At 45.4% G+C, this 12,935-nt stretch overlaps 1 protein-coding gene across 10 annotated transcripts in view; it reads left to right on the top strand.

Annotated features, from left to right (window-relative positions):
• Positions 1-12,935, top strand: part of ZNF830 (zinc finger protein 830) — a 1,461,156-nt gene that overhangs the window by 47,860 nt on the left and 1,400,361 nt on the right. The window lies entirely within an intron of this gene.

Genomic DNA, 12,935 nt, shown 5'->3' with positions numbered 1-12,935 from the left:
ATATAGTGCAGATATGGTAAAGGCAATAGTGAACCAAGTTTACAAAATAAAGTAGGTCTGTCACAGATTATGATATGCCCTCAGAGGTTTGAATGTTACTAATGGGAAAGAAAATAACAGGAATTTAAGGGAGGGGGGGGGGGTAAAGGGTACAGTTGTCGATCTACAAGAGCAGCCTGTTTGTAGACGTGACATAATAACATTATTACGTAAAGGTATTTAATTCACATGACTGCCTAAATGTAAGCCACGGGCTCCATACGGTTGTGTTGGCTTCCCTGGTGTTGTGCGTTTCAGCAGTGAGTTCCTCTGACCTATCAAGCAAAGTAAGCTCACCAAACCAGTCCGTTTATCTGGGGGGTTCTAGAGGTTTTCCACAAACTGGGAATGAGGGATCTCACAGCTATTAGTAAGTATCCCATCAAGGATTTTTTAGCTCTGGAAATTGATGTGGGGAGGATTGAGAGGAGTAGAAATGAGGGGTCATCCTCCAGTCAGTGTCCCGTCAATTGGGCAATTAGTTTACGGACCTGTGTCCAAAAGGGGCAATGTGTGACAATGTACCGGCGGCCTGGTGGCATCTCCAACACAGATCAGAGCAGTTTGGATATATAGACCTCAATCTGGGTACCCAGTACCAGCGCAAATTTTATAGTTTGTTTCTTACAGGAAATAGACAGTTTGGGCAAAGGCATTTGAACTAAGTCACAATCTTCTTCCGGAAAAGATTTGCCCAGTTCACCCTCCCAGGCCCTTACGAATGGGATTTCAGATTTGCTCCAATTATCCAACATTAACCCATAAAGTACGGAAATCATGTGAGGGACCTCATTTTTCGCTATGCACAGGGATTCAAAAGGTGTCAACTCTCTATGTAGGTTCAACTTAGATTTGATAACTTAGTAGAAGTGTGTTAACTGGGTATAGTCCCACTGTGTCTGGGGGGAACGAAGATCACTGGGGGATCAGCTCTTCGTAGGCTCCAATACTACCATTCTCTGTGACTGACTGAAACTGTAGGGGGTCTTGTTCACGTTTTGAGGCTAGGAAGTTTGTCCACATACCCGGTGGGAATTCTGGGTTTCCGGTTATTGGAGTTAGAGGACCATCCGGCAGGAGTAATGGGGAGGACCCTGCGGACCTATTTAATGTTTTCATCACTTGAGTAGCTACGAAAGGCAGGTTGAGTGCAAAACTGAAGTATACCAACTAGACCATGGGAAAGTTGTGAGGGATGACACAGATAATTGTTCCTCTAGTTTGACCCAGAGCTTATGCCCCCTATTGTGGAACCAGTCTAACACTCTTGCTAGGGAGGGGGCTAGGTAGTATCCTTTAAAGTTTGGCAAACCCAAACCCCCTACAGTTTTTTAGGAATCAAGGTGGACCTGGATATTCGAGATTGTGCAGCTGCCCAGATCAATCGGTTGAGGATGCTAGTAAGTGTGCTAAAGAAGAGTTTAGGAAGTGCTAGTGGAATAGTCTTAATCAAGTAGAGAATCCTGGGAAGTGTTATCATTTTAATGCAACCAACTCTACCTACCCATGAGATTGATTTGGTGGTCCACTTGGCAAGGTCAGTTTTGAGCTTCTCCAGGAATGGCCCATATTTACATCATTCAGGCTTATTTAAGCCATTCGGGTAAGGTCAGATGGGATTCAGATGCCAAGATATGGTATGGCATCCCTCCTCCATGTAAATGGGTAGAAGCTGCACAAAGACTGAGTGGTCACAGGATCAAGCCCAATCCCCATTGCAACACATTTTGATAAGTTAATCTGGTGATTGCTAAAGAAGCCAAATGTGTCTCCATTACCATTAGAACATTTGTGTGAAGCTTCTCCAACTCTTAGTCCTGTGATATCTGGGTTATTACTATGAGCAGGTGTTCCATCACTAGTGCGTATAACAATGGGCACAAAGGGCAGCCCTGTCTCGTTCCGTTAGAAATTGCATACGGGGCAGAAAAGGTTCCATTTTTTCTAATTTGAGCTTTCGGGGTTTTGTAAAGAGAATTTTACACGCCTTTTCAGCGTCAAGTGATAGAGCAAGAAATGTAGGGCACAACTGGGGATCCTTCCCTTCTTTCGGGATCACAGTAATATGAGCATGAAGAAACGAGGAAGGAAAGGATGTGGTAGGAGAAATAGAGTTGTGTTCAGTAATGCAGGAGAGATCTCTGCAACTAGGGATTTATAAAAGATTGCTGTGAACCCGTCTACCCGGCTTATTGCCCCAGTCGTAGAATGAGCGTGAACACAAAAGCCGTAATTTCTGTTGTTAAGCTTTTAATAGGGAGCCAGGTTCATGTCTTACTGTTATAAGTTGTCTCAAGGTAGATTCCTGTAGGAATTGCATTATGTTGTGCAAGGCGGAGAACAGGGCCTCAATCTTAAACCATGTTTCCCTCTTTAACCTAGAGCCATGCTTAACCCCTTAAGGACGCAGGGTTTTGTCGCTCATTTCTCGCTCTCCACCTTCAAAAATCCATAACTTTTTCATTTTTACGTGTACAGACCTGTGTGAGGGCTTATTTTGTGTGTAACAAATTTACTTTCCCATGATGTTATTTATTTTAACATGCCGTGTACTGCGAAGCTGAAAAAAAATTTCCAAATGTGGAAAAATTGAAAAAAAACCCCGCACGTGTCATGTTCTTGTGGGCTCAGTTTTTACGACTTTGACTGTGCTCTCCAAATAACACCTCAGCTTTATTCTTTGGTTCGGTGCAATCGCGGTGATACCAAATTTTAATATATTTTCAAAAATTAAACGAATGTGTTCAGAAAAGAAAAAAAAAAATTTGCCATCTTCTGAAGCTAAAAACTTTTTCATACTTTGGTGCACGGAGCTGTGTGAAGTGTCATTTTTTGCGAAATGAGCCGACATTTGCATTGCTGCCATTTTGAGGTGTTTGCTACATTTTGATAATTTTTTATTCCATTTTTTGTTATGTAAAAAGGTGTAAAAGTCACATTTCGGACATTTGGGTGCCATTTCCCGTCTCAGAGGTCACCGCCGGCCGTAACCCTTTTTATATTTTGATCGGGCATTTTGGGTCGCGGCGATACCTAATGTGTCTGTGACTTTTACTGTTTATTATGTTTTATATCAGTTCTAGGGAAAGGGGGGTGATTTGAATTTTTAATATTTTATAAATTTTTTTATATTTTAAACTTTTTTTTCACTAATTCTTAGATCATCTCGGGTACATTAACCCTAGATAGTCAGATCGTTCCTACCATACATTGCAATACTTCTGTATTGCAATATATGGCATTCTTGCAGCTCATTCATTACAATGAGCCACTGGCTCATTGTAACGAATCTGCAGAAGCCAGATAGCCTCGGGTCAAACGAAGACCCGAGGCTACCATGGCAACCGATCGCCGCTCCCCCCCGATGACTTTCGGGGGCGCGACGATCAGAATAAAGATGGCGGCGCCCACGCGATCGGTGCAAGCACCAACTGCGGTTATTAGCGGTGGGGGTTTGCTGCAATATGCAACAACCCCCACCCTTGTATGAAGAGGACTCAGCCAGTGAGCCCTCTTCATACACTCCCTGTACCTCTGCGCCGTAGAGCTACGGTGCAGAGCGTTAAGGGGTTAATTAGGATTCCCCTTAAGTTAGTCTTCAGCATTTCCCATTTTGTAGTTTCAGGGGTGGAGTCAGAGATGTGGTCAGTTGTAAACTCCAGTCTGGATTCCTGCAGAGAGGTGTAAGGGGGCTGAAAGGCCTGGACAGGATAGAGCGTTGGATGAGAGATCTCCACAGTTTCAAGTTCTGGGCAAAGAACCGGGTCTGAGGCTCGGGTTTCTACACCCTGTGCGGAGACCCACAGGAGTAAATGAATAGGTATCATAGAGCTGTATTGTTCCAGGCGCACCCACTACTTGGAAGACAAATGGTAAAGCCAGTCTAGAAGACTGACTAAAATGGAAGTATGGTGATAGAGCTTGAAGTCGGGGAGACCAGCGCCGAACCCCATATGAAGCGTAATATCACAGCCCTGATAGATTTGAAAAATGCGGGTGGGGGAGTGAGTGTATAGAAAGCGGGGCAGTACATCCATCTTTATGACTTTTATCTGACCGAACCATGATAGGTTCTTTTTGTTATATGGGGATACTTCTTTATTGGTGCGGTCCAGTAAGGACAAGTATTTGAGGCTATAGAGTTTAGTTCGGTCGGAGGGAACCTGGATTCCTAGGTATGTGATTGAGATGGAACGCCATCGGAAAGGGGAGTGTTCTTTAAGAGATTGGACTTGCTCTGTGGGGAGAGACGTTTTATGCCTCCGATTTGTTGTAATTGATTTTGAAATTGCTTAGGTGGCTGTAGAATTCAAACTTTTTGAGATGTGGAGGAAGGGAAATTCTGGGCTGAGAGAAATATAACAAGTCTTCTGCATACAAACCCATCTTATAATGCCTCTGATCTACCTGTACCCCATGTATGTTTGGGTTATTCCTAATTGCCGTCGCTAAGTGCTCCTTTTACCACTATATATAGAAGGGGAGGAACTTGTACCCTGCCAAAGGCCTTTTCGGCATCACTTGACATGAGGCTTTTTTGTCCATTTATCTTTGGCCTCTCTGCCCCTGACGAAGCCCACCTGGTCCGTGTGAATCACTTTCAGGAGGCGAGGGGCTAAACGATCAGCAAGGATCTGAGTAGAGTTTTAGGTCGATATTTAGTACAGATACGGGCCTGTAGCTCGCTGGTTGTGAGGGATCTTTATCCGGCTTTAGGAGGATGCTAATATTGGCTTCTAGAGATTGGGGATGAAAGGCCGCCGCTTGGGAAACAGAATTAAACACTTTTGTTAGAAATGAGAACAAGGCTTCCTAGAAGAGCTTATTAAAGGCAGGAGAAAAGACATAAGGGTCCGGGCTTTTCCCGGCAGGGGACTTCTTGATTGCGTCTTTGATTTCTGTGCCTCCAAGGCCTCAGTCACTTCTCTGTCGAATTGGGGAAGGGCTGTGGCATTAATATAACTGTCAATTCGGTTTGTCATGTGGTACTTCTGAAGGATGCCTGATGTAGTAGATGTTGCCCGCTTGGCGGATCTGGAGACTGTTGGGTAATCCCCAGGAGTATTTTTCTTTGGCGTAACTGATACAGGAGTGGGCGGAGGGCTTAACCTTGATAAATCTGGGAGTAATTGAAGAACGGTTCCCTGATAAGTGACTTGTTCAAATAACCTGGCCTTGGACATAATAGCCTCCTTCATTTGATGCACCCTACAGATGACATTTCGGTGGGGGGGGGGGGGGGGTGGCATCAGGTCAGGCCTTAAGGGCTCTATGAGCTCTGTCTAATTCCACCGGAGAGTCTGCAGGAGCTTCCAGGACAGAATTAAAAATAGTTTGGAGCGCGACATACAGGTGTGTTGATTCAACTGATTCAGGGAGACCGCGTATTCTAATATTGTTTCTCCTCCCCCTGTTCTCTGCATCGTCAATCTGATCTGTTAAGTATTGGATCTGGAAGGAATGGGTGTAAAGTGTGGCAGAGTGTTTGTCCAGTTGAGCTTGCACCGCATTCTGAGCAGCATCCGCAACCTCAGCCCTGGCCTGTAACTGTTGTACTTCTCTCAGCACGGATATTCCTGCACTGTACGATTTCTTCAGACGTGAGACATAGCATTCCATGTCTTCCCTGGTGGGGATAGATCTAGAGTGTGTCTTTAGGTTGCGTAGTTCAGCCAGGCCTTCAAAGATTTGAGCGAGCACAGAATCCTGCTGGGAATCTGATATCGGTGCCATAGGGGCCTGGAGTGAAGAGGCACTTTCTTGATTAGGTACAAAGGGCTGAGGAGATGAGGATATTTCTGGAGATTGAGTTGCCGGGAACCACTGCGGAGAGAGGGCAGGAGAGCGTAGTAACAGGACTGCAGGCGAAGTATCCCATGTGGGAGTAGTTGTAGGTGAGAGGGGTAGCTGCAATAGGTTTTACGGCCTATGTTGCAGCGGTATATATTGAGCCTGGGGAGGCAGGAAGGAGGCCCTTTGGGTCAGGCTCAGGGGATCAGGGTGGCTGTGGCAGCCCTCTGGTTGTATGAGAGGAGCTGGCGGGTTAGCAGCAGCCTGGCCCAGCTCCCAATGTGGAGTGATGGAGCTGCCCCCCCCATGGAAGGAGGAGGGACCCCATGGCCCCTGGTGAAGGCTATGGTTCTGGGGACATCAATTAGGGGGGGGATGAGGAACCCCAACATGAATGGGTGGTAGTGGGTCTCTGCTGTCACCCACCTCTGATGTGTGGAGGGACCTCCGGCAGTGGATTGCTCGGCGGCAGTAGGGCTCCGTTGTAGAGTTTCTTGGGAGCAGGAGGCCGCAGGTTCAGGGCCTAATGCCGGTGGTACTAACGCGTGTTGCGCCAGAGTCACCGCTGCAGCAGCCGCACATGTCCGCTGGGTGTTCTCCAGGGAGGCCGCCTCGTCTTTCCATGGTGAGACTGTCCAGGGTCTCTTGGGTACGGGCATGTGCGATGTGTGCCCCGCTGGAACGGCCTCACGAGTGGATGGAGGGCCAACACGTGTGCCGCGGCCATGATGGCTTAGGGGTCCATCAGATCCACATGCAAGAAGGCCTTGAAGGGGCTGAGTGGGGCTGCGGCATGGAGGACTCCTGTGTGGAGTGTTTTGCTCTGTCGGAGCTGACAGGGGAGCCAGGTCGTCTTGGAGGCTGGAGATTCGGCGGGGATGCACAGGAAGACACCATTTTAATTGACTCCTGAACCGCTGACGACTGGGCCACCAGGTAGCGGCTGATTCCTCTGGAGGAAACTTGAAGTAGGGGGGCAGATGGAGGCTTAGCTGCTTTATTCCTTCTAGGACCCATGTGTGCGAGCCACTGTAGGTGCTGGGTAGGCTTTCAGCGCAGCAAAACGCCCTGGGCAAAGCAGGAGCTGGTGCAGCATGCTCACTTCCATGGCCAGGCCACACCCCTGGTATCTCCTTTTATTCTTGCTTTCTGCATGATCAGTTCCTTGATGGTATAGTGATGAATTCTACAAATGATATCCCTTGGACGAGATCGATCCGAGCTTTTTGCTCGCAGCGCTCTGTGAGCTCTATCCATTTCAATGGGCGCATCAACTGGACAATTCAGTAGTGTATTAAATATTCCTGTTAGCTTCGGGATTATATCTGGGGGTTGTGTAGCCTCAGGCAGTCCTCTGATACGTATATTATTACGCCTGTTTCTATTTTCCATGTCATCCATTTGTAGCAGAAGCTTACGCTGTTAAGAAACAGTTGTTGATACTTCACTGATATCTGTTAGCGTGGCAGCAACTTCAGCTTTAAAGGTTTCCAAATCATCAACCCTTTCCTGCAAATTGGAGATTTCTTCTTGAACTTGTTGGAGATCCTGATGCCAGGCGCCTTTAAGTTCAGCTGCAAGCACATCCATATTCCTTTTAGAGGGTAATATGGCTAACAAGGCCTGTAATTCCGGGTGTCCCTTTAGAGTATGAGCTGCAACCTCAGGCGGAGGAAGATCACAGTGAAAAGCAGCATTCTCATCAATGATGTTAAGTTCTGGTGGTAAGATATCAGCTCCCTGCATAGGGGCAGCATTTGGAGACTGTGTGCTGTGAGCTGCAGTCCCAGATAGGGCCAGAGATGGAGGAGCAGATTGTTTGAAAAGAGTGGAGGTGGGCTCCGTGGGGGTGCATTCTTCTCTTCTTTAGGGGATATTGGAGAGGGGCTCACCTATGGGGTATTCTGGAGGGCAGCCCTCACTTTCTGTGGAGGAGCCATCGGGGCCTCGTTGGGAAGGTGTTAATAAACAGGTATTTTCTGGCTGCAAAGAGCCTGTAAGGTGTTGTAGAACGTTGTGCAGTGAGGAACCCTACCGCCGTGCAGTGAGGAACACTACTGCCCCATGTTGCTTGTGGCCATTTTGCTAATAAAGGGGTAAAAAAAAAATATTTGTAATTCGTTTCCATGATCACTGTAATATTTGTATTCGTGACGAATCAAAGCAATTCTGATTCGTTAGAATCGATTCGCCTATCTTTAATTATTAACATGGAAGGCCTTTACAAGAGGTGTTACAGGATTAGACTGAAAAAATAGTTCTGTAAAACAAAATCAAGAAATATTGTAATGAAGGTTTCTTATAATCCATCCGCGATCGGTGCTGGCACCGATCTCTGGTGTGACCGGTAAGCCTTTGCTGCAATATGCAGCAAAGACTTACTGGCTATGGAGAGGGCTCAGCCCGTGAGCCCTCTCCATGCACCCGGCATGTGACGTAATACTACGTCACATGTCGGTAAGGGTTTAAGCAAACGTATGAAGGGCTGATATTTATCGGTCTGAATAGAAACCTATGGTCCACACACGTGTACTTTATCTTTTCCAGTGTTTATCGCAGTGTTTATCGCAACACGTTCATGTGACAGTTGCCTAAAAGTAATCCCAAATTTTTTTCAAGTATACAGTGGTTATGAAAAGAGCGGCCAGCTCTGCTTCATTTGCAGATTCAGATCGCACAGGTGTGAGAATTGCCTGATACTATCAGCAAGAAGAGGTGGTTGGGGTGAATAGCACCCTGTCTATGTCAGGAGCTGTTGGGGAGACTGATCAAATCTCTAGGAGTTCTCTAAGCACTGGAGAATTTTGTAATTGCAGCTGTAGCCACTGGTAAGGCAAGTGGAGTTAACAATGCCAAATGTTGTCCAATGATATTTCTTGTAATATTGTAAAGCAAGATGGAAGCTGATTGGAGAGAACTACCACCTGAGCAGAGAATCACCATCTAGTCTCTGCTCCATCTTTACCATCCCAGACTGAAGCTACTATCCAGCTGTGTACAACCTTCCTGTGGAAGGATAAGGCTGCTTACCATCATGGGCTCCCCATCCTCCATCACCTAGGGATTCATTCGTCAGGGGTTGCCCCAGGGAGAAACCATTGCATCAGCCTCCCCCTCCATATTTCTTTCACACACCACCTGCTGGGCCCTCCGGTCCCTTCAGTGTCTGCCATATACGGTGGCCTATGAGATTCAGTTCAAGACTGTATCTCATAGGCAAAATGTCAGTAAAACACTGACAAGCACAATACATTGCAGTACAGAAGTACTGCAATGTTTTGTATAAGGGATCAAGGTATCCCCCTAGTGTTAGTACCCTAGTAGGAAAGTAAAATAGAGTTAGTAGAGACAGTTTAAAAAAAAATGTAAATACTTAAATTAAATAATTTTAAAAAACACCTCCCATTTCCCTATATATACTTGTATATAAAATAATTAAAGTAACCTCCTAAATACAAAATTGGTATCGTTGCAACCTTGGCCAAGCATCTATTACATTATTATTCCCATATTGTCAGGTGTAAATTGCACTTTTAGTGCTTCCTACCTCCCAAAAACATGTAAAGTGATCAAAAAGTCAGATTTATCCTATAATAGTACCTATCTAACTGCTACCTTTTCCCACAATAAACAAGCCCTAATAATAACAACCCTCTTTTAATTTGAGGAATAAAAAGTTATAGCTCTCAGAATATGGCGACACTTTAGCAAATAAAAACTCCTTTTTATGGAAACCAGATTCACTTACCGTATATACTCGTGTATAAGCCGAGTTTTTCAGCACAAAAAAGTGCTGAAAAACGTCCCCTCGGCTTATACACGAGTCATAAAAAATATTTAAAAAATAATAAACTTATATACTCACCCTCCGGTGGCCCCGACGTGCAGCGCTGCTCCCCCGATGTCCGCGCGGGTCCTCTTCTGGCTCCCGCGGCCGTCTTCTGTCTTCTCTAATCTTCGTGCTGGGCACCGCCATGTTTCTCCCCCAGGCGGCGCCTAGTATGACGTCAGCAGCGGAGCGTCATACTAAGCGCTGTCCGGGGGAGAACAATGGTGGCGCCCAGCACGAAGTTAGAGAAGAAAGACGGCGGGCGCGGAAGCCAGAAGAGGACCCGCGCGGACACCGGGGGAGCAGCGCTGCACGTCGGGGCCACTGGAGGGTGAGTATATAAGTTTTTATTATTTTTTTTAATGCTGGGCAAGCTGTATATTACTGGGGGCAGTGCTGTATACTACTGGGGGGCAGTGCTGTATACTACTGGGGGGCAGTGCTGTATACTCCTGGGGGCAAGCTGGCTACATACTGGGGGGGGGGTCTGTGACCAATGCATTTCCCACCCTCGGCTTATACTCGAGTCAATAGTTTTTCCCAGTTTTTGATGGTAAAATTAGGGGTCTCGGCTTATACTCGGGTCTGCTTATATTCGAGTATATACGGTAAGTAGTAAAAGATAAGAAAACCTGTACATGTTTGGTACTCCTTAACCGTACTAACCTATAGAATAATTTTATGTTTATTATACTGAGTAAATGTTTAAATTAAACAAGCGACAAAACAGCTGATTTTGTTCTGTAGAGTTGCCAGGAAAGGGTTAATAAATTTGAATCCTCATGCTACTTTTAGCATAAAAATAAACTCTTTGGAAAATACTTCCCGTAAAAAAACAAGCCCTTATATGCCCATGTCACATAAAAAATAAAAGTTATATCTTTTGGAATTTGAGCAGGAAAAAAAACGTAAAAAGGTCTGTACCCTGAAGGCCATTTTAAGCCGTGTCCTTAAGGTGTTAATTTGATACATGGTTTGTCATATATGCTTGAGATGAGTATCTGAGAAATTCGCTCTTAAATTTACAATTGTTATCCATGCCTCATATTTAAGAGGAAATTGTTTAAAATAAGATACTTTTTTTTTTTTTTTTGTGCCAGGGTTCAGCAGACATGACAGTTTGAAGTTAGTCACTGTCAAGACGTTTATAGACATTCTTTCTGCACGGACATGTGCAAATAGGACGTATATGACGTATGACAGATGTGAAGGTGTTAATTAGCCAAAAAATCTAAATTATCTATTTTTTTTTTCTGTCAAGATGTGGTGCAGAGTATATAAATAATGAGGTAAAAAAAACCTTTTTGAATCTTGCCAATTGTTTGCAATGAAACAGAGTGAAAAATTCAAAGGGGTCTGAATAATTTCTGTACCCACCGTGCAAATGACCAGAAACCAGAGAGTGTGGGCCTCTTAGGCATAACCTGCAGGTCAAAGTAGAGGGAGATGAGGGAAAGACCATCTATTGAATGTCCTCTTATTAACAGTCTTTTCCCAGGAAAATCCCATGGTGGAAAACATGATGAGGAATAATGTAAATTCTCATTTAACCCCTTACTGATGCGCGCTGTAGTAGTATGGCGTGCGTTGGGTCCCGGTGCATGTAGAGGGCTCACTGGCTGAGCCCTCACCATGGCCAGTAAGTCTTTGCTGCATATTGCTAGCACCGAACGCGGGTGCTATGTCGTCGATCGCCTGGGTCCTGCAAGATCGTCGCGTGACGTCCCCGTGACGTCATCCATCGCCATGACGGCCTCGAGTCTTCCGAAGACCCGAGGCTGTCTCGTTTTAACCCTTTCATTACAATGTGCTATCAGCACACAACATACCATCACTATGAAGTGCAATTTGTTACACAGAAAACAAGCCATCACAGAGCTCTTTACGTGGAAAAATTAAAAAGTTATAGGTGTTTGAAGGTGGGGAGTGAAAAAACTAAAAAGGGCCAGGTCGTTAAGGGGTTAAATGTCAGCAGTCAATTGCTTGTTAATACTACAGTTGAAATAAACTTTGGGTATTTGGATGGAAAACTTAATTTAACACTTTAAAGACTGAGACAATCTTCAGCCTAAGGTCAGAGCAACATTTTCCCAATCTGACACATCACTTTATGTGGTAGTAACTTTTGAATGCTTCATATCCAAGTGATTTTGAGATTTGTGTTTTTTTTTTTTTTTTTTTTTTGCTACCGTATATTCCGGCGTATAAGACGACCTGGTGTATAAGACGACCCCCCTACTTTCCTGTTTAAAATATAGAGTTTAAGATATATGCACCGTATAAGACTACCCCTTTTCCAACGCATACAGTAGTATACAGCACAGCCCCCAGTAGTATACAGCACTGCCCCCAGTAGTAAACAGCACTGCCCCCAGTAGTATACAGCACTGCCCCCAGTAGTATACAGCCCAGCCCAGCCCAGCATTAAAAAAAAATAAATAAACTTATATACTCACCCCGATGCTCCCCCGATGTCCGCGCCGTCTTCTTTCTTCTGCCGGGCGCCGCCATTGATCTTCCCCGGCAGGCGCCTAGTATGACGCGCCGCTGCTGACGTCATACTAGGCGCCGACCCGGGGAAAGACATGGCGGCGCCCAGCAGAAGAAAGAAGACGGCGCGGAAGACTGAAGACAGCACAGCGCGGACATCGGGGCCAACGGAGGGTGAGTATTTTCCCCCCGATGCCTTTTTGAGGCTGCCGGCAGCTTTTTGAGGCTGCCGGCAGCCATCGCTGTGCAAACACCCGCGATCGGTGCTAGCACCGATCGCGGGTGTTACCGGTAAGCCTTTGCTGCAATATGCAGCAAAGACTTACCGGCTATGGAGAGGGCTCAGCTCGTGAGCCCTCTCCATGCACCGGTACCCGCCGTATAAGACGATTACCGGCGTATAAGACGACCCCAGAGAAGACAGAAGATTTTTCTGTCTTCAAAAGTCGTCTTATACGCCGGTATATACGGTACTTATTTTACTTTGGTGCACGGAGCTGTGTGAGGGGTTATTTTATCAAAGTATGAAAAAGTTATTAGCGTCAGAAGATGGCAATTTTTTTTTTCTTTTTTGTACACATTTGTTTAATTTTTGAAAATGTATTAAAACGCAATAAAACCTATATAATTTTGGTATCACCGCGATCGTACCAAACCAAAGAATAAAGTAGTGGTGTTATTTGGAGCGCAGAGTGAAAGTCGTAAAAACTGAGCCCACAAGAACGTGAGGCACAGACTTTTTTTTAAATTTTTTTTCCACATTTGGAATTTTTTTCCTGCTTACCAC

This window comes from Engystomops pustulosus, chromosome 5 (genome assembly GCF_040894005.1).
Source record: "Engystomops pustulosus chromosome 5, aEngPut4.maternal, whole genome shotgun sequence".
Classification (NCBI taxonomy): Eukaryota; Metazoa; Chordata; class Amphibia; order Anura; family Leptodactylidae; genus Engystomops; species Engystomops pustulosus.
This window is presented reverse-complemented; position numbering and strand designations above follow the sequence as displayed.